The sequence below is a fragment of the Dreissena polymorpha genome, chromosome 7 (genome assembly GCF_020536995.1).
Source record: "Dreissena polymorpha isolate Duluth1 chromosome 7, UMN_Dpol_1.0, whole genome shotgun sequence".
NCBI lineage: Eukaryota > Metazoa > Mollusca > Bivalvia > Myida > Dreissenidae > Dreissena > Dreissena polymorpha.
The window spans coordinates 19644686-19666297 of NC_068361.1; the positions used below are offsets into that span (position 1 = coordinate 19644686).

Sequence of the window (21612 nt, forward strand, 5' to 3'; positions counted from 1 at the left end):
ACTTGGAAAACTTTAAGTGACTTTATAGCACACAGGGCAGCTCCTGACCAGACTTGGAAAACTTTTAGTGACTTTATAGCAAACAGGGCAGCTTCTGACCAGACGCACGTTACGCACATGCATTAAACCCTTTTTTATAGAGTACTGCACGTATGCATGAATATATGGAAGTACTCTTATAAAGAATACATTACTTTCTGTACTGGAACAGGATTAAATAGATAAAAGAAATCCCACTGACTTATGGTTATGCTGTCATTTGTCTCGCAACACTCATGCACGTAAAAACAAAACAGAATATGAAGATAGGGCACATTTCAATAAAGTCATGTATGCTAATAAGCCCCTAAGCACCTGGTAAACGTGCGAAAGCTTTACTTTGCAAATATTTTTTTCCAAATGAACCAGGTTCTGGGAAAACTGGGCTTAATGCATGAGTAAAAATTGTCTCTGATTAACCTGTGCGTACTGCGCAGGCTAATCTGGGAAAGACACTTAACAAAGATGCGTTAAGCTCGTTTTTTCCAGAGCTTGGCCCCAATAATGACAACCAGATAGCTGCCCCTAACACCTCTACTCTATCCCTACCTCCTGATGGTAGATGATTGCCTGACTGAAGTTTCCCAGGAGATAGTGAGTGTTGCCAAGGTTACCACAGGCGCGTCCTTGAGCTGCCCTGTCACCCAGCTCCTGGACTATCACTAGATTAGCCCTGAACAACAGGACAACAAGTTTGACTTGTAGTCATATTTTATTCAGTGAACAACTGTAAGCTAGCTTGCCTGCCAACAATCCACATCCAAAATGTGTCGTCATAATACGTCTCATTTACAAAAACAGTTTCATTTCACAGATTTTATGTTTGACATTTCTTAAGGTGGTCTTCTCCATAGAAATCCATACCATAATTATTACACAACAAGAGCTGTTTCTGTGAATCACAATGCCCCCTACTGCGCTTTGAAGCCGCACGGCAGTTATTTTAGAAACTAGAGGGCGGACACCATGCTAAATCCTCGAAATGCACAAAGTGACTCCGTGACCTAGTTTTTGACCCAGCATGACCTATATTCGAACTTGACCTATATATTGTCCTGATACAACTTCTGACCAAGTTTGGTAAAGATCAGATGAGAACTACTTCAATTGGAGAGCGGACACCATGATAAATCCTTGAAATGCACTCAGTGACCTTGTGACCCAGTTTTTAACCCGGCATGACCCATATTCGAACTTGACCTAGATATTGTCTAGATACAACTTCTGACCAAGTTTGGTAAAGATCGGATTAAATCTATTTGAATAAGAGAGCGGAAACGAAAAGTGTGACAGACTGATTGACGGACAGTGCGAAAGCTACATACCCCCTTTTCTTCGAAAGGGGGCATAAAAAGATAAACGTAAAAAACACACACAAATCAACAACCATTATAACTTCATACACATATTTTGTTTTGATAAGTCTATAGAAATTCCAGTTTTACAATACAATTTCTTTTCAACAGAAATATTTTTTCAAACTGTGAGCCTGTCCCTTTAACCCTTTATCACTCATATTGACCCTTTGTAGTCCTCTAGAAAATCAAATTTAACAAGGGCTGTTTGTAAAACATGCATGCCCCCCATATGGGCTCTCCGTTGTAGTGACAGCCATTGTGTGAATATGTTTTTGTCACTGTGACCTTGACCTTTGACCTAGTGACCTGAAAATCTATAGGGGTCATCTGCCAGTCATGATCAATGTACCTATGAAGTTTCATGATCCTAGCCATAAGCGTTCTTGAGTTATCATCCAGAAACCATTTTACTATGTCGGGTCACCGTGACCTTGACCTTTGACCTAGTGACCTGAAAATCTATAGGGGTCATCTGCCAGCCATTATCAATCTACCTACGAAGTTTCATGATCCTAGGCATAAGCGTTCTTGAGTTATTATCCGGAAACCATTTTACTATTTCGGGTCACTGTGACCTTGACCTTTGACCTAGTGACCTGAAAATCAATAGGGGTCATCTGTGAGTCATGATCAATCTACCTATAAAGTTTCATGATCCTAGGCCTAAGCGTTGTTGAGTTATCATCTGGAAACCATTTTACTATTTCGGGTCACTGTGACCTTGACCTTTGACCTAGTGACCTCAAAATCAATAGGGGTCATCTACGAGTCATGATAAATGTACCTATGAAGTTTCATGATCCTAGGTCCAAGCATTCTTGAGTTATCATCCGGAAACCACCTGGTGGACGGACCGACTGACCGACATGAGCAAAGCAATATACCCCCTCTTCTTCGAAGGGGGGCATAATAACAGAACCATCTTAATAGATTCAAGTTTTAAAGGCTTCATTTCCAAACGCAAGATACTGATGAGTAGCAGACAGTATAAAACCTGAACAGCCAACAAGTTGCTCACAGTCTGTTCTGGTTTTATAATGGTTGCATATAGCCATTTTCATTGTGCTGCTGTGTGGTTTAACTAGCCATATTCACCAGCAGCCAACTCACTCATAGTATTCAGCAGCTTTGACCAGACACTCCTTGACCTCTGAAGGGAATTCCCCGGGGTCCTGGTTCCCTGATCGCCCGGTGTGCTTCCCCTTTGCATGATACACGTTGCCAAGGTTGTAAAGGGCCCGTGCCTCACCTATGTATGTAAACAAATAAGTACATATTGCTTAGGTTATACAAGGCCCTGTCATTGCCAATCTGTGAACACTGTATTATGTGAATTGGGAATAAGGCATCAAACTGGGAATGGACATCATTTTGGTGATTTTCTCAAACAAAACTATTCATTTCATGATCTACATTTATTTTTGTAATATTATTTATAATTTAAGCTTAATAAACAATTTTCCATGACTTTTTCATTAACAGTGATTGTATTTTTATCATTTAATGTGTATTTTTAACCGTGTCCATGCGCGGCATGGACACAGTTTCATTTCATGAGGATTTTTTTTATATTAATAAAAAATCCAATTTTGAAGTTAAATCAATTTAAATAATGCTATTATATATGCAAGTATCTGTTTTAATTATAATTTGTCAAACTAGATAAATACAACATATAAAACTGCATAGTATGCACTTATGATAAAACACAATTTATTTCCAAATTGATGTCTTATTCCCAATTCACATAATACAGTGTTTGTGGATGAAAATGGATAAGTACACATGGCCAAGGTTGTCTCACTGATCTGTGGATGCAAACAAACTGTTGATGACTTGCTGACTTTGTAAGCAGCACAGATAATCTCAGGATCTGTATATGAAGCAACTGATAATTACCAACTGATATGCTTGGTATATTTTTGTGCTCAGGTGAGCTAAAAAGCCCAGATGACGATATTTAATATATAAAGCTCATACCTCTTTTACCAGCGCAAAGAACAGATTTTGTTTAATCAGAGCTTTACTAAAATTCCTAGCCAATCATGTGAGTTCCATTTGGAATTGTAAATATTTCCTAGGTTATGTTCTGGGAAAACTGGGCTTAATGCATGTTCGTTAAGTGCTATCCCAGATTAGCCTGTGCAGACATGCTTATCTAGGACAACACTTTCTGTGAGGACATGCTTATCTAGGACAACACTTTCCAACAAGAATGTTTTTTTGTTTAGAAGAGATTTCCTTAAACAAAATATTGCTTTAACCTATGTTAGCGTTTCCGATCGCCAAAATCGCCATAGGCGATTGAATCTTTCATCTGGCGATTAAAGTTTAAAATGTGAATGAAAATGGCGATTGCAAAAAACCCTGATATTTCTCTATAAGAATATAATATTCCCTATTTTTAAAGAGAACTCGGTACCGATTTCCACATGTAATCGCCATAAAAGCTCCAGGTGGTAATAGATAGTCCATTGATAAGAGATAACCGGATGCCCGTATTGTATATTCAAGCCACATAACACAGTCATGTATGCTGACAGATGCATCACGGGAAATTTTCGGGTAACTTTCCAGTCGCCAACCTGTGATATTTAACGTCCAATCGGTTACGAGTATGTTTATGGAGGCGGAGTTATATAGCGATTATTATTTTTCATTGACGTTGGTCACAGAGTAAGCGTTTATCGCAGGTTTATTAACAATGAATCACAGTTGCAGCATTAATACGTGATATAAAACCGGTAAATAAAGCAGTACATAACAGGCGGTTTCGGGCATCATCATCACACCTATTTACCGTACTGTAAACAATCATTGAGAAGTTAATTGCAATTGGTGAGCAGTGTAAAATTACTTACGGCGAGTAAGTTGTGAAAAACAAACCCGTTAATAATTTGATGCAGTAACAAATTAAATCCAGTGCATGTATATTTTATCATGTCTATTTGTAGAACTGATTTACACCGTTTTTCTACAGCCACGTGATAATAACTATTCACCATGCATTAATACCGGTATGCCATGTGAAACCCGTGTTATAAGAAAGAGCGCAAAATTATTGCTGTCGTCTGCAATGCCAAGTTCTACGCATGCTTTTTTAAAAACATACGATGTGTAACTAAATATAGCCTAGCCACTCAGTACATGCAGTATTTAAGACTTACAAATTTACCGGTACGTTTCAATAAATTATACATTGCAACTATGGAAAAATATGTCAATTCAAGAATACATTGCAGTAAATGTATTTTTCAAGAATCAAGAAGCACCAGACTACGGCAAAAATTATTGGGAGAAGGGGGGTGGCGAATAAGAGTCACGCAAGACCCACCCAATCAAAGATTGGGGCATAACTGAAAGTTCTAACATTGTTTACTGTTTATGCCAGTGCATGAAAATAAATATAAATGAAAAATAAAAAAAACATAAAATTATTTGATTTCAGGTAACAAATAATTTATTTAAATGTGACTTCATTGATAATTTAATACAGTCATTGTTGATACCTATAGATTCATGATAATGATAATGTCGTTCATTGAGCAAATAAGGTTATAATGTGGGTCGTTAATATCGTAGTGCTGAAATTTGGCTACTACTTTTTTCTCCTTAGCGCCAACCTAGACATTAACTCAGAAAATGTTTCCCTGATTTATTCAATGCAGACTGCACAAGCTAATCTGGGAAGCACTTTGCCCGCATGCATTAAGCCCTGTTTTCCCAGAATTTATGTTATATAATGCTGGGTCTTATTAATCTCTACCAAAGTTTAAAATTGACAAAAATGTCAATCTTTCATTGAGGTAGATACCAAATATTGTGTTACATTTCCATCTTATAAAATTGCAAATAATAGATACTTCTACAATGGAAATGTGTAGTTGCTCTGAAACAGTTTTTTATAGTAAAAATGCGTGGCATTGTTGTATAATTATTAAGACTTGGCACAACAAAATATTCAAAACAACCATCATTGTCCCACCAGGTATAACTACAAGATTAGTACCGGTACATAATACTAGGCACAACAAAACACTCAAAACTTTTTTTAGAGTAATAATGCATGACATACATAATTATTATATAGGCAAAACAAAACCCTAAAAACACCCAGAATTGTCCAACCCGGTATATGATACTAGGCCCAACAAGAGATTGCCAAGCAATATGGTCCCCTACTGGTAAAACTCCACCATTGTCAGTAAAAGAAAACAAAAAATTGTTGCAAAGACATAGCCCTTGATGAGGGGGAGGGGGGAGGCATTGCCCGAAGCTAAAAAAAGGTAGCCAATTAGAAACAATTTTAAGTAAGGTAAAAGTACTTCTCTAATGTTTCTTCAAAAGATCATCTTCTTATTTTCTTCATTTATATATTTATAAGAATGTATTGAAATAAAAAATAATGGCATTAAAACCAATAAAGAACAGGTAATTATGGACCTAATCCGCAGAGTTGCATCCACACATATATTAATCTCTATTTTCAAAACACCGCAGTATACACACTAGGTTAATAGATATGATAAGTACCTTTTCATAACGCCCAACACTAAATCCAGTTGTGTCTGGATGTTCTCTTTAATAAGTATACAGTACATTAACTGTCTCAATAAAGACTCAACTAAAAGACTGTAACAATAAAGATACTATGTGTTTTATTTGTAATTAATGCAGAGGAAATGTAAATTCCAATTTATTTGCAATATAATTTTGTTAAAAAGAACAACTAACTTTTAACCAAAATCAACAGATCTCAATGTTCTCTGTGCTACAAAGTTTTTTATCCAAAAATCAATACGCGCAGGCTTTCCATGCGTGTGGCGTGATGTTGTACATTGGTGCATTAATTTTGCGTGCTTTTTGTAGGGACAAAAGGTCAACATGAAATACATTTGAAGCGAGAATTTATTAACGTCGTGTTAACAATAACAATCAGAAGTGTGTTTCAAATTACAAATAGATTTCCAATTGAACTATATAGGTCAGAGGTGTGGCGCTTGATTAAATACCGTGACATCATTGTTCACAATTCTGGCAGTGTGGTATCGAAAGAGACTTCCTGCACTCTGACAACTGCAAACTTTACAACACCGTAGATCTGGTATATTAGAATGCATTGCGGGCGGTTTTTATTGAGTTACTTGAACTGGCGTCTGCTATCTATAGGGTTCCTACCCCTCTACACCCCTAATATTTTCACAACGGATTTAGGCTACTAGGAAAAATGGCCTTGGCGGCGATCAAAAAAACAGAATTCCGGTTTAATCTGGAAAACTTTCACTCATGAAAATGCATCATAAATTCACCATAAGTTTTCAAAAATAAATATGCAGAATCAATTAGCTGTTCTCAGCTTCTGCATTTTAAAGGCTATAACATGATTTGCCATCATGCAACACCTGATTCCATGTCCTCATTTAAAAATCAATTTGCTAAAAAATCTCTGAACAAACAGCAAAATCCAAGTATAATAGTATGGAAGTTGGTCACTCTATTTTATCGAAGATAAAATTTCAATTAGCAAACAAAGCTACTTCAAGTCAGTCGTCGATTCATTAAACGGAAACGAGTTCCACTTTCATTTTCAATATTTGTAAAGAAAGTTTTGAGCCGCTTAAATCAACAGCCGCTTATGTTTTAACACACTACACACATGTGCTGGGCAATCAGCCGATAATTGGATTACTGCGCATAAAGCACATGGTTTTGTCGTTCCCGGATAACTATTATGTAAAATAAATATTTTGCGTTGCGTTCGGGACACAGAGAGAAATGGGCGAACAGTTGTCATTCAAGTACGTCGTTGAGGAATGCGAATCTGAGGTATCTATGATTGACGCATTTGTCAACTGGCTTTTTGTAGAATAACCTGGCACTTAATTGCTTATATATTTTCTGGTGGTTCAGGTTTGCTCTCTCTTTCACATGGATATATGGGATACATTTCTGCTATTTTTTTACCTAAACTTTATGTATATGATTATAATTGTGATTTGATTGAAATCCGTGTGTGAAATTAATTTCTTCTTATTTCAGGATCCGAAAGAGGCTGGCTCAGATGACGAGGAATTAAGCTAACTTGGATGAGGATGAAATTAATAAGAGATTTGTATTGTGTTCTAAAGATTGAATAAATGAATGCTTCTTTGGATGTTTTATGTTACGTTTATCTGCATTTTTAACAAAAATGTTTGGGCTAGTAAAATCTTACTCTGGCTTGTTCAAATTCCCATAGTACTAGCCTGACTTGCTTGTAGATTTAACTCTGAATTTCAATGACTGTCAAGTGCTCATTTGATTTTAAGAAAGATTGAAGCTCAAGGAAACAATCACTTTATAACACATGCAGGGTATTTGACACTTGCAAAATTTCCAAACATCAACTCGGGAAAAGGATTTTATTGGACAATTTCTGAAAGCCAACAGAGAAATGCATAATTAAGAGAGTAAATGTTTGTCTTCAATATAATTTACAAGTAATCAGACGTAACCAAGAGTGAAAAATAATCTGATCAGAAGTGGATAAAAATTAAATTCTACAAACACAGACAAATCTAGTTATTTTTAGCTTTTTTTTCGTTTACAATTTTTAAAAGATAGTACCTCAATATAATCAGATCATTTAAAACTGAAAATTATTGGAAATGTTCACTGATTTACTATTAGAAACAGTGAATTACCAGTTTAAAAATCACTCATATTTCCATATTAACCATGGATTAAGCACAATATACACGTACATGTGCCTAATGTTTGGGAAAAATGGACTTGTGCATAAAGTGTAGTCCCAGTTTAGACTGTGCATTCTGCACAGGCTTATCAGGGATGATATTCTCCGCTTTTAAATCTCTAACCGGAAATTCAATTTAGGCAGAAAGTGTCCTTCCAGATAAGCCTGTGTAGACAGATTTTTTTTTCAAATACAATAAGCCCTGTTTTCCCTGAACAAGGCACATATTATTTTGTGACATGAAGTGTATTTATCCCTGATTGACTTGATGGACTCACTCTGTCTTTGAGCTAAACTTGGTTGGCTCACCACAGCAATTTTTTTTCCCAAAATCGAAAAAGTACTAGTACCATGCCAATAGGAAAAATTAGCACAAACAAAATAAATAAATTGGAAAAAGTCATGTCATGAAATCTTCAGATAAGGAATAATGGTTCTTTTCAATTGCTTGGAATGAAATTGCACAAATTGATTTAAATACTGTTTTACATGTCTTTTTACTTAAAATGTTCAGTTTCAGTGCTCATTTTATTTGTTTACTTTAAGATAATGCACTTTTGGAACAAATTTACGCAACTTTCCTCACTTTTGGGATTTTTTTTCATGCGACCATTGAACATTTTGCAATTTGTCCTCAATTGGGAAACATATACCCCAAAAACAAGGCTTTGAAATCATGACCCAATTTCGATAGGGTCATCTACTGTCCAAGGCCAATGCACATTTGAAAGATCAAGTCAATTGGTCAATTCATTCATGCGTTATTGATCAGAAATGATTTTCTCACTTATTGTGACAGTGACCTTGACCTTTGACCTAGTGAGCCAAATTTCAATTGCTCACAATGAACGACATAGTTATGGCCCAGACATTAGCTCATTTATGGCCATGTTTGACCTTTGAGCTCAAAGTGTCACCTTGACCTTGGAGATATCGACCTAATTCTTTCGCGCGACACACGATCCAATGATGGTGAACAAAATAATGTGCCAAATGATTTTAAAATATCACAATGAACAACGAACGACATAGTTATTGCCTGGACAAGCTCATGTATGGCCATTTTTGACGGTTGAACTCAAAGTGTGACCTTGACCTTGGAGATATCGACGTTATTTTTGTGGTGAACAAATCTGCCAAATGATTTTAAAATCTCACAATAAATGAAAAATTATGGCTCGGACAAGCTCATGTATGGCCAGTTTTTATCTTTAAACTCAAAGTGTGACCTTGACCTTTGAGATATTGACGCAATTCATTCACGCGCCACACCGTCCAATGATGGTGAACAATTGTGACGAATGATTTAAAAATCTCACAATGAACAACTTAGTTACGGCCTGAACAAGCTTTCGGGACAGACCCACAGACCGACAGACAGACCGACCGACTAAGTGACTCTTATATAGCCCCCATAACCATTGGAAATGGAGGTATAAAAATGTAGAATTGAACAGCCCATGCTAACACTTTGTGGTATGACAGAAGAAGTAAAATGTACTGGTAAGTCATGGTAACATCCTATCTATTTCATGTGAAGTGCAAGGTAGGTCATGATAAGGGCTAAATAGTCTTATTGGAAGTACAAAGTAGATAGATAATAGTAACAACATACCTATCTTCTGTGAAGAACAAAGTAGATAATGGTAACGACATACCTATCTTCTGTGAAGTACTAAGCAGGTCATGGTAACGATATACAATGTACCTATCTCATGTGAACGAGATAACTCACTCGAGTTAATAACAGAAGGAATCAAAATCTTTATAGAGGCAGTTTGAAAAGCCTTTATATCAGCGACTCTGTAATATACAATTATGTTAGACTCCGTTGCATGAGCCATTTTGAAGCATGTGTTAAACAACATGCTATATATCACAATTTAACTTTGAGCAGAAGGCTATTTTGCCACGTTTGTGCCTTTGTAGACATCTGAGGAGTTTTTAGACAAATGTAAAAATTTGTGTATGTAGGGAGAGGGGGGGGTTACAGTGGGGTTAGGGATTTTGTTCCGGGATTAACCTCTTCAGAATCCCTAAAAAATAACCTTCATTCAGCCGATTTTAGGGATTAATCCGTTTTCACCCCTTTTCATCCGAATTAATCTGTATTAAACCTTTTACAGTGGTTTTTAGGGGTTAATTGCGGTTAATAAAGCCCTATAAGGGGTGAATTCATCGCAAGGGATAAATTAAGCCCTATAAGAGATGAATTCATTGCAACGCAGCGCAAGGGATGAATTCATCTCTTCAAGCGATTAATTAATCTCTACGCATGCGCAGTCGAAGTCAGCGGGGAATACGGATGAAAAGGAGGAGTTAATCACTGCCGTTAACGAGTAGGCGGGGCGTAGACAACTATTTTTAGATGAGGTTTTAATTGTGTCCGTTTTATGCAGAATACAATTTATTAATTGTACACCAGTGCACATTAATGTTCCACTGGCCATCACGCACTGGTCTATTTGGATCAATTATTTTTTGGCGTACACCCGGGCAAAACGGCACAAGTTGGATTCTATAGTTTTTGTATCAATTTCAAATTGATACTTGATTAAGAAACATACTAACAATTTCAGATTATGGCAAAGGCATACATGAACTGTTCAATAAGAAAGTTTACCACGGCCTGAAATATTTCAAAGTTTATCTCAATTTAAATGTAGAATTTCAGCAGATATTCAGTAGAGAAACCTGTACCTGTTTCTTTTGTATAAGACTAACACAGAATGTACAACATAATTTTTCTCATAAATACATTGGGATCAACAAGCATTACATAAATTATCAAGCAAACAACATCAAATTAAAAATTAAATATTTTTTAAATAAAATTAAATTTCATTTATTTTCATTTCATTTGTAATTAATGTCCATGTATTTACCGTAACGGGTTATTAATAAACGCCCGCCTCCACCTTCCCCGCCTCACCAATAATTTTTAAAAAGTACTTGTCAAATATCGTTGGATGGCACTTTAAAAATACATATACTGCAATGCATGAGTCGTAATCTGACGTATTGTTTTTTCTCAGTGGGTCAATACTTTCCCATTGTTTGCATTAATTGCTTTGTAATTTTTCGTAAAAACATGTACTGATTTGCGCGTCTGTATAACATAAATCAAGAATATTTTATTATCTCGAGGCGTTTGATGTCTTTGAATTTATTTATTTTAGAATTAAAACGCGTAAACCCCCCTTTTTGGAACTAAGTTCCATTTAAAACACATTTTGGGACCTGACTTCCAAATGATAAACAGCTCTATCCTATGTCATAAAGTTTTATGCGAATTAACTGTCTTGAATAAATTCTGCATTGGTGCGAATATTTTGGAAAACATATTCACTTGAGGAAATCAATAGTTATCTTTTTTATTAATTGTTATATTATTATTTTTTATTCTTATATGTTTTATCGCGTACTTAACGTTAACATTTAGTATGTGTAATATAAGACGTTCGACGGTATTAATCATTTTACTGTAAAATTATACAAAAAACTGCGGACAAACTGCATATTAGTTCGGAGACATGAAATTATTTCGAAAGAAAGCAATTAGAGGTTCAATTCTATATGAACAAGTCTTGCTGCGCACGATTACTCTCTTACGACACGAATGTTTTTGACTCTTATGGTTCTTGACAAATACCTAGTGTTTTATTTTGCTTAATCTTAATTAAGGTTTGCATGTATATGTACAGCATAGCATGACTCCAAAATGACCAACAGCTCTTTCATAAGAATACACTTATATTGCACCACATGAAATGCTATAAAACTATAATATTAAGGTAAGCATGTAAACTTTATTATAGATAGGTAGGTATTTCATGTTAATCTTGGTTACATATGAAACAGCTGTTGGTCATTTGTGAGTCATGTCTCCAAACTAATATGCAATACGCCCGTTGTTTTTTTATACATGTATTCGGATTGATGCTCCGTTTTATATCCATAATTAATGAACGCCTCAATATTTTCAAAATTAACACCGGATTAATGTTCACCGATATTGTTTCATACAGATTTGATATAAATAATATAGAGCTTAATAAAAAATTACATTAAGCCCTGTTTTCCCGGCACACGCCTGGACATACGCCTTTAAAAACGCTATACAAATTCCAGTACTCGTGCACTTGATTGTAAACAAAGACGGTTGAAATCCGTGCGTGGGATTTTTTCTGTAACCAAGAGCGACTTGTATACATGTATATGCGTCGGTGTCAAAATCCGCATCAACAGATGTAAAATCTATTTTTAACCTGGCATATTATCCGCTGCTGTGTGCACCCGCCAATAAGTTTAAAATGGATTCCGAACCGGTATGTCAATTTATTAACATAACAAGTCTATGTGTGTATTTTCATTTCAATCTGAAGCATCAAGTTTTATTGATTATTTTGATTAATTTTTTTATTCATATTGTGTATGTGTATTGTATATTGTCACACTTCCTGGAGAGTACTTCCAGCATAATTATTGAAATATTGGAATGTTTAAATGTCAGTATTATACTTTTTTGTTTCCTTACGTAATAAACGTTTAATTTTAAAATATTATTCTTATTTTACGATAACTTATTATTTCGTTTAGGTGTGACTGGTTAAAATTGTTTCGTCATATGCAGTTAGGGTTGCGTATCCGGCTCGCGCTTTTACCTGAATCGTTCATTATTTCCGATTATTGTATGGGGTATGGGGTGTACGTGAAGTCATGTACACTTCTCTTCATTGGTGGTGGTGGATGAACCTTGCAGATAATAGTAGCTTCTTTTAACTAATTAATGTTGCACAATTCTAAATTTATCATATTTAAGCAACTCAACATGATTGATGGCCATTGGGGGCGTCCTGTGTGCACTTTGGGCATCGGCGGGGATCAGTTTATTCAAACCGCTAAAGGCCCAATCTCACTATGACGCCGGCAGAGCCCCGGTGCGTGATCCGGCATCTACCGGGATGAACAGGGGCTGTACCGGGATGAACCAGGGCTTCAACAAGAAAGTATCAAAATGTAAAATACCTCCGGCATGAACCGGGAGTCTCCGGCAAGGACCTGCAAAGACCGGCGTGACAATGGGAACAAACGGGATGGCGTCGTAGCTCCACCGGGGCCCATGCATACCTCGTCATAGCTACGGCAACGCCCCGGTGAATGCCGTCATAGTCCTGGTATAGCTACCGTACATAAGTTAACCGGCATTCGACGAGACTCCACCGGGGTATAACCGGCGATGACCGAGGTTAAACCGGGGTGTTGCCGTAACATTGATGGCGTCTAATGCCGGTATAGCCCCAGTGAGTGCCAGCAGGGTTTTGGTATAACGGGGCTCTGCCGTGACGCTGTCTTGGCTCTACCGGGAGGCTGTCGGCTTTCACCGGTGCTCAACCAGGGCATACCAAGCGACAACCGTGGCTCTGCCGGGGCTCTACCGGGATGAACCGTAGCCAGTCCGGGGTTGACCGGGACTCTGCCGAGCTGTTGACGGGCTTCAACCGGGGCGGCACCGGGAAATATTGTGACATCGTTAAATAATTTATATGAATCATTCTGGTTCTCGCTGGTCGACCGGCGATAGCAAACCGGGATGGACTGGGGCTCTAACAGCAATAGTGAGACTTGGGCTTAACTCATGAATTTAGTTACATAATTTCCGCCGAATTGTTATAAATATATTTGTACTTTTTACATGCCATACTTGTGCGTGTTTAGTATTCATAAGTACATGCCCTACATCATTACATATTATCGTTTCGGTTCTGTAGACATCTGAGCAAGGATGTTACCCCGTTTAAAGTCGTCTCGAGATTCATCAACTGAGCGGTGCCATTGAGGTTTATCTCTGTTGAAAATGGAACACATACAGGCGTCAAAATAATTGTTTTTTTGCATTTGTATTTCGAAGTCCTGTCAAATACAAGCAATCACTTCTATTTTGTATTTGTGTTATTATTTGAAAAACAATAATGATAATGATGTTAATAGGATGATGATGATAAACTATGAGCAAATTGTCACAAGTAACAATGTTAAACATTTTGTTTACAGCAAATACTTGCAGTAAAAAAGTGTGATGATGATGATCAAAGATTTATAAGTAAACAAAGATTAGTGTTATTGGATGTTCAAGCCCGGCGACGAGATTTTAATCATCTTATCGTGATAATCTTATGCTTGTCAACAATCTGACATTTTTCACGGCGACTGATCTGAGCAATCTCACGGGGGTACTGCAAGAATGGTCAGATTTCCGGTTTATCTGACAGATTTCATGATCTGACACTATTTACGCTACAACTGTCTCAGCAGTTAATAATATTTATTACTTTAAACGATTTTTGAATAAATACCCTCAAGTAGATACTTATTTTTAATTCTTTTTTTTCAATTTTGATATTTTAATTCATTCTTTTCCTCAATTAAACAAGATTTCTTTGAGAAATACAATGCCCCCCAGTAAGCCAAATATGAAGTCGCTATGTAGTTTATCAGGGTTGCCACCAACCTGATGAAATAAAATTCCCCGACTTTTCAATGACTTTTCCCTGACCAAATCTTGGTTTCCACTGACTAATTTTATTCTTTAACATATAATATTTAACAACTAACATAGCAGTACTACTTGTACACTAATCTATGCATGATGCAAGGCTATATAGTAAAAAATCAATAGGGGTCATCTGCAAGTCATGATAAATGTACCTATGAAGTTTCATGATCCTAGGCCTAAGTATGCATGAGTTATCACCCGGAAACCATTTTACAGTCTCGAGTCACTGGTAACCTAGCACTGGCAGTAAATATGGGGCTCATTTACAGGTCAGATTTGGAATCTCTGCTGTAAAATGAGATTTTGAATGAATTAAAGGGAGGCAAATCTGTAATAAAAAGAACATGCATAAACCGTAGGTGTTTCCCTTGTTTGAACCATGCTTAATCCTTATAATGCCTATTTCCAGTAACTGTGACCTTCACCTGTGACCTTGACCTTTGACCTAGTGACCTCAAAATCAATAGGCAGGGGACAAAAATTCCACTCGTCCGCTCGTATTGACGAGTGAAATCTTGAAAGGACGAGTGAATTTCCCTAAAGCTCTCGTCCTACAGGACGATTGCAAAAAACTGATGTTAAAATATGTATTTTCTGACCAGTAAGACTCTTTTTCATTAAATAAAATAATTTCTTAAAGCATATCTATTCCGAAAGTAGAACGAGAATGAACTGGAGATTGTAATTGTAAATTTCATACAGCAGGTGCGCGTTGTTATGCGAGACTGTGTCCCGAGTAAATATTGGCTTTTTGGTGTAAACTTTGCGCGTCCATGTTGACAGGGAACCATTTGACTTCATTCACTGTAAGTATTGATTTTCTTAAAGAATTATTTTACTGCGAAGTACGGTTTTAAACCAGTCTGAATTTCATCTGAAAAATGTCTGACATACAAGCGTTCTTTAAAGGGGGCAGGAGCGATGTTCAACCATCCGAAATGGAAAGCATGCAAGCATTAGAAAAAGTAAAATAAAAATTGTCTTCATTTATTTATTTTGTGTTCCTCATAAATAAAGTAAGTTAACATTTCTTCTGTGATCAGCTGGCATGAATAACTAAGTAAGCAGCATTTTAGCAGTGATATAGGAAACATTGTTAGTCATATCAGTCCTTTGCCATCTTTCTTTCTCACATATTTAAAGGACAAGTGCATGTGTTTGCAGGACGATTGAAAATTTTAATGCACTTGTCCTGCAGGACGAGTGCAATTTATAAATATTTTTGTCCCCTGATAGGGGTCATCTGCGAGTCATGATCAATGTACCTATGAAGTTTCATGATCTTAGCCCCAAGCGTTCTTGAGCTATCATCCGGAAACCACCTGGTGGACGGACCGACCGACCTACCGACCGACTGACCGACTGACATGAGCAAAGCAATATACCCCCTCTTCTTCGAAGGGGGGCAGGTGGTGGTGGAGGAGGAGGAGGAGGAGTAGTAGTAGTAGTAGTAGTATTAGTAGTAGTAGAAGTAGTAGAAGTAATAGTAGTAGTAGTAGTAGTATTTGTAGTAGTAGTAGTAGAAGTAGTAGTAGAAGTAGTAGTAGTAGTAGTAGTCAGGGATCATATTTTTTTCGGTTTTGTCGGTCCTAGACCGATTGGGGTCATGAAAGACCGATTGAAAATCCCAAACAGTCAGTCCGATTCTGTTTGCTATTAAAATTCCCGTGTCATGAAATCGATTAAACAGTGTACATGCTAATACACCCTAATGACATTCTTATCTCGATAAGGTGTAATAAACCATTCGCTGCAGTCTCTAAACCGGTCAGGACCGGTTTATTGCATGTCAGACCAAGAATCAAAAACTTGTGAACAGCGGATTAAAGACGCATCTGAAAAGACGCGTCTGAATGCACGCGCTGTAACTAAACAAAACATGCCGATACATTTTCCACCAGCGTAATAATCCGGTAATATAATTATGAATGAAAGTGGCGGATCTGATCGACAGAACAGCCTAAAGTTATTTTTATGTGTGGAACTTCACATAAAATAGTACACAAAAAAAATAATATACATTGAATAAATCTTTAGTAAAACCGTGTTAGAATCGAAATAATTCGCGTACTTTATACTTTGTTGTTGAATAACTCACGACCGGAAAATTAGATGCGTGGTTTCAAATGCTTCGCTCTCGTGATTAAATCCCTACGCATCTAAACTATCGGCCGTGGGTTATTTGACAACAAATTATTTCTTAATTATTTGGTTTGTTGTCAGTAGCCAACCTACGCACAGACATTTGTTTGGTTCAGTGCATGTTTGTAAGCTATTATCGAGTCGACAACAATTTAAAACATCGGTATAGACTTACACAGATTAATAATATTGACAACGACGAAAAAAGTCTGATAAAACAGCACACGAAACAACAATGAAATACCAAATGATTAAACCAGTTGAGAAAACTCGTTCCGTTTAAAATAAATACCTCAGGGAATTTAACTTGTACATGTATTATACCACCTTCATGAATTGCAAAATCAATGGTATATATATATTAACGTAATTTGTCATGATTTCGGATATACATTTTCGGATACTTTTCCCCATTTATATCCGGACCGATTGATGTTGCGGGAAAAAATGATCCATGGTAGTAGTAGTAGTAGTAGTAGTAGTAGTAGCAGTAGCAGCAGCAGTTGCAGCATTACAATACCAATACTTAAGAATGATCAAATGGGAAAAGGTAACCTAGCACTGGCAGTAAATATGGGGCTCATTTACAGGTCAGATTTGGAATCTCTGCTGTAAAATGAGATTTGGAATGAATTAAAGGGAGGCAAATCTGTAATAAAAAGAACACGCATAAACCGTAGTTGTTTCCCTTGTTTGAACCATGCTTAATCCTTATGATGCCTATTTCCAGCAACTGTGACCTTCACCTGTGACCTTGAAACTTTGACCTAGTGACCTCAAAATCGTTAGGGGTCATCTGCGAGTCATGATCAATGTACCTATGAAGTTTCATGATCCTAGCCCCAAGCGTTCTTGAGTTTTCATCCGGAAACCACCTGGTGGACGGACCGACCGACCTACCGACCGACCGACCGACATGAGCAAAGCAATATACCCCCTCTTCTTCGAAGGGGGGCATAAAAAGAGGTTTTCAACATTGATTATGAATAAATCAGAAGGAAAAGCGTCTCAAGAGAGGAGTGTTTTGATTGGCTGTTCAGGAAATTTGTATGTTGACGTACAAAAATGTACGTCGACGTACACACATGAAATATACGTCGACGTACATTTCTCATTTTACCTAGTACTAAAAAGTAGTATGCTATGTTCTCGTACATTCGTTCCCCTTGCATGCACATACAATGAATGACAAGTATTTTTAGCATTGTATAACTTTTATTTCCTCAATAAAATACTATTTCAGTATTAAACCATCTGAAAATCGTCTTTGTTTACATATTTACTTTTTTCAACTCGTGAAGGTGAAGGCTAATGATCTGCATCATCCAGAAGGTTATTCTCATTGGATTCGTGCTCCTCTCTTGACCGCGTTCTAAATGGGGCTCCGAGTGGGGAAGTTATTTTTTACGTAACGGATTGCAATGTCCTCTTTCTAAGACACAATTGAATGTGTATGTAATGATGGAAGTGATTTATTTTCAAATATAAAATTCCAAATAAGAGCAAGGATGTAAATATTTTTAACCATGGTTACTTATAACACAACAATGCAAACGTGTTAATTGAAATATAATCGTCTCGCGCGTCTTGCACATTGAGTTACAATACCCTGTCGGGTACCTCTCAGTGCTCCGAATTAAATAGAGCGTGGCCTTCATTAGAAATGTTTCTGCCACTTGCACAAAAGTACTAAACTTTTTTGTTTTAAGTGCTGGCGATTTATAATGCAATAATACTCTGCAATGGTATTTTTTACCACAATTTAAGCAATATCTATGTCTGTGTGGAACATTTCTTGTTTAAAACTCATTTTCTCGGCAAAATAGTCAGCAGTTGTAAACCCTCGATCTACTTGAATAGAATCCTGACATGCAAAGTATTTGGCAAGAGCGAAAATGACATATTAAATTGAGCACGAATACAATGAGAAGACACAAAAGTATGAGAACGAGGCATAGGTCTTGTTGACTTTCGACCCAAATGCCACATATTAATGCATCTCAAAAAAAAGAAGTGGCGCGCGTGATTAACGGCCGTGATGCAGCTTCATTTTTTTCGGTTGTACAGCAATGAAAATAAAATAAGTAAGTTGTATTTATAGCACTCCACAAAAATTGCATTCGTCCTCGAAAATATGTTGCTTAATCAAGTAAGTGCGACAAACAAAAGCTTTTATCAAATAACTCATGAAACTCGCGTTCAAAAGATTACCACATGAATCCAGTTTCCGTTTCCTTGGTCTTTTTCCCATTGCTTCAGAAGTTGGAAAACTTGGATAACTCAACTGAACGCAATGAAAATCACTTTCAGTTTATTTGCGATCGTCTGCTTTTCGATATTTCCCTCAATGTGTCATGCCTGCTTGATTCGCTTTTGTTACACTCCAATTTAATCGATAAAAGGTTAAATACCGCTATGACATTTTCACGCTGTACATTTTAAAAGATCGAACTCGAGAGAGAAAAAACTAATTTTTATTTACAGAACAACATAACAAAACAAGTTAAAGAGATATTAAATATGTTGGCATTAAAAGGGCAGTTAATTAATGTTAAAAACAAAACAAATTCTTCATTATTGTAAGATTTAAATTTGCCAGCGTTGTACATAGCTCACCCATCCCATACGGCATGCCGCATAACAAGGCAGCTGAATGATATTTAAAGAGGAAAAATTTTACTTATGTGTTCCTTGGATAATCGATTGTCAGAAAAAAAATCAGTAACGGAATAATCAACGTTTGATTAGAAGCAAATTTAAGCACAGTTTTCCTCTTCGTCTGTTGCATACGTATACATTTGAGCCGCGCTCTGTGAAAATGGGGTTTAATGCATTCCGCCCAAAATGGATTTTTGCTAAGAAGTGACTTTCTTAAAACAGAAAATATCATGAAAGCGACAAGTGTCATACCTGATCACCCTGTGTGGACTGCACAGGCTGATCTGGGAGAACACTTTACGTACATACATTAAACACCCTTTTCATAGAACACGGCTCATTTATATATTATACACTTAGATATGTTGTTTTGTTGTTTTGAGTCCGCGTGTAAAGCAAATCAGACTGTACAATGTTTTATCTTAATATAAATGACGATTAAGATGAACTTCATATAAAACTACTATACTACTAAAATAACTGTGTTTAACTGTCCAAAAACAGCGTGGTAATATATTGCGATGGGGTATGGGGTTTATAATAGAAGTTATTTAAACTAATGAAGATCGAAAGCCATTGGTAATTTAACAAAACTCACAGACAAATCTTCTGAAAACCGTGATTTAGGAGGGCACAGATGTGACATGTGCTTGTTTCAATATATTTCGTTCCAAAGACATTTGAACTCGTTTACACGACTTATTAGGTTGTGTGCATGATGTAACTAAGTTATCGGAACTTAAACAAAGTCTTGGTAATTGCTTCGTAACAATATAAATATCTCGGAAGAAAGACATAACTTACACGTTGGAACAAAACAGTCGTGAGGGCGACTTAAATAACTCGTGGTAACCATTTAATCAACAAAACAGATAACACGAAGTTTGGAAACACTTAAACTATCGAATCTGACAGATTATATCAACTTGTTCGGTCGTCTACGTGAAAAGTAATACTTTTCTTTAATGATCATGTCACAACTGATCCGCAACAATCCCATCTGCTGTTCATTACCTCGACAGCTAAGTATTTGTGTATACATTCGGTTTAAATGGTGCACACTTGTGCATAATTCAAACAAATACAATACATACATGTGTTTTGTCGCATTACAGCAAAGCATTCAGGTAGCAATGAGCGAATATATGGAGTCCCGTTTTGGAAAACGGGGCTTAATTAATGTGCGTAAAATGTCAAGCAAGATAAGCCTATGTAGTAAGCACAGGCTAATAAGGGACGACACTTTCCGCTTTTGTGGATTTTTTCGTTCATATGAAATGTCGTTTTAAATCCTCTTAAGGCGGAAAGTGTCTTCCCAGATTAACCCATGCGGATTGCACAGGCTAACATGGCGTGACTCTTTACGCACATACATTAAGCTCAGATTCCGCAAAACGAGGCTCATATGTTCACCATGGATTCGACGACATAGCGGTTAATGCCGGCTTTTGATAACCAGGGTAGTGTATTTGTATTAAAGAAACTTTCCCTACTTAAGATATTTCATTTTATACAGATAGCATGCGACTTTTGCTGTTTTATAACGCATGCATTTCCATTACAGTCGTCAATACGACAACATTACAATTGGTAAAGCGAAATGTTTGTATACATTCGTCAACATCATCAACCTATTCTACTTTATTTCAAATAAGCAAAGTTCATAGTAAATGTACATTTAATTAGAGGTGGCAGTTAATTTTATATAATTCTTAACAGTTGCTTTGGCACAAATGTAACGCTTCTGTTGAAGACCAACTTGCGACAGTATTACTCCTGTAAAATTGGTTCTAGTTCTTCGATGCGCGGGGAACCACTGCAACAACTTCGGCAACATGCGCAAATATAATCCCGAACCACGTCGTCTAACAGACAGAGCACCAAGAAATTCCAGAACCCTTGCCAACTGTCACCAATGCTTTGCGTCAGACTGATTTCTACCGAATCTATGTTGCCACTGACGATAGCGACAAAAAAATCTGACTGTACTCCATAATCTCAACAAACACAGGCTGATGCAGTAATAGAGGATCTTGTTGTTTTGGGGTCGAATTTCGGAGAGGTCCATGTTTGTAGAATTGCGCGGGGCGTCGTCGTCGTGTGCCTGAATTGTTTATGAATCAGTT

The 21612-nt window shown here is 36.8% G+C and overlaps 4 protein-coding genes across 7 annotated transcripts in view; 2 read left to right on the plus strand and 2 right to left on the minus strand.

The window, feature by feature from the left end:
- Positions 1 to 712, minus strand: part of LOC127837809 (G-protein-signaling modulator 2-like) — a 178789-nt gene extending 178077 nt beyond the window's left edge. The window contains exon 1 of the mRNA XM_052365212.1: positions 589 to 712. The gene's annotated coding sequence lies outside the window, so the exon portion shown is untranslated. The remainder of the gene's footprint in view (positions 1 to 588) is intronic.
- The window catches only part of LOC127837801 (G-protein coupled receptor 157-like), a 231957-nt gene that overhangs the window by 200492 nt on the left and 9853 nt on the right, over positions 1 to 21612 (minus strand). The gene's annotated exons all lie outside the window — the stretch shown is intronic.
- LOC127837796 (uncharacterized) overlaps positions 1 to 21612 on the plus strand; it is a 225974-nt gene that overhangs the window by 191714 nt on the left and 12648 nt on the right. The window lies entirely within an intron of this gene.
- Positions 1 to 21612, plus strand: part of LOC127837808 (uncharacterized) — a 224846-nt gene that overhangs the window by 189296 nt on the left and 13938 nt on the right. The window lies entirely within an intron of this gene.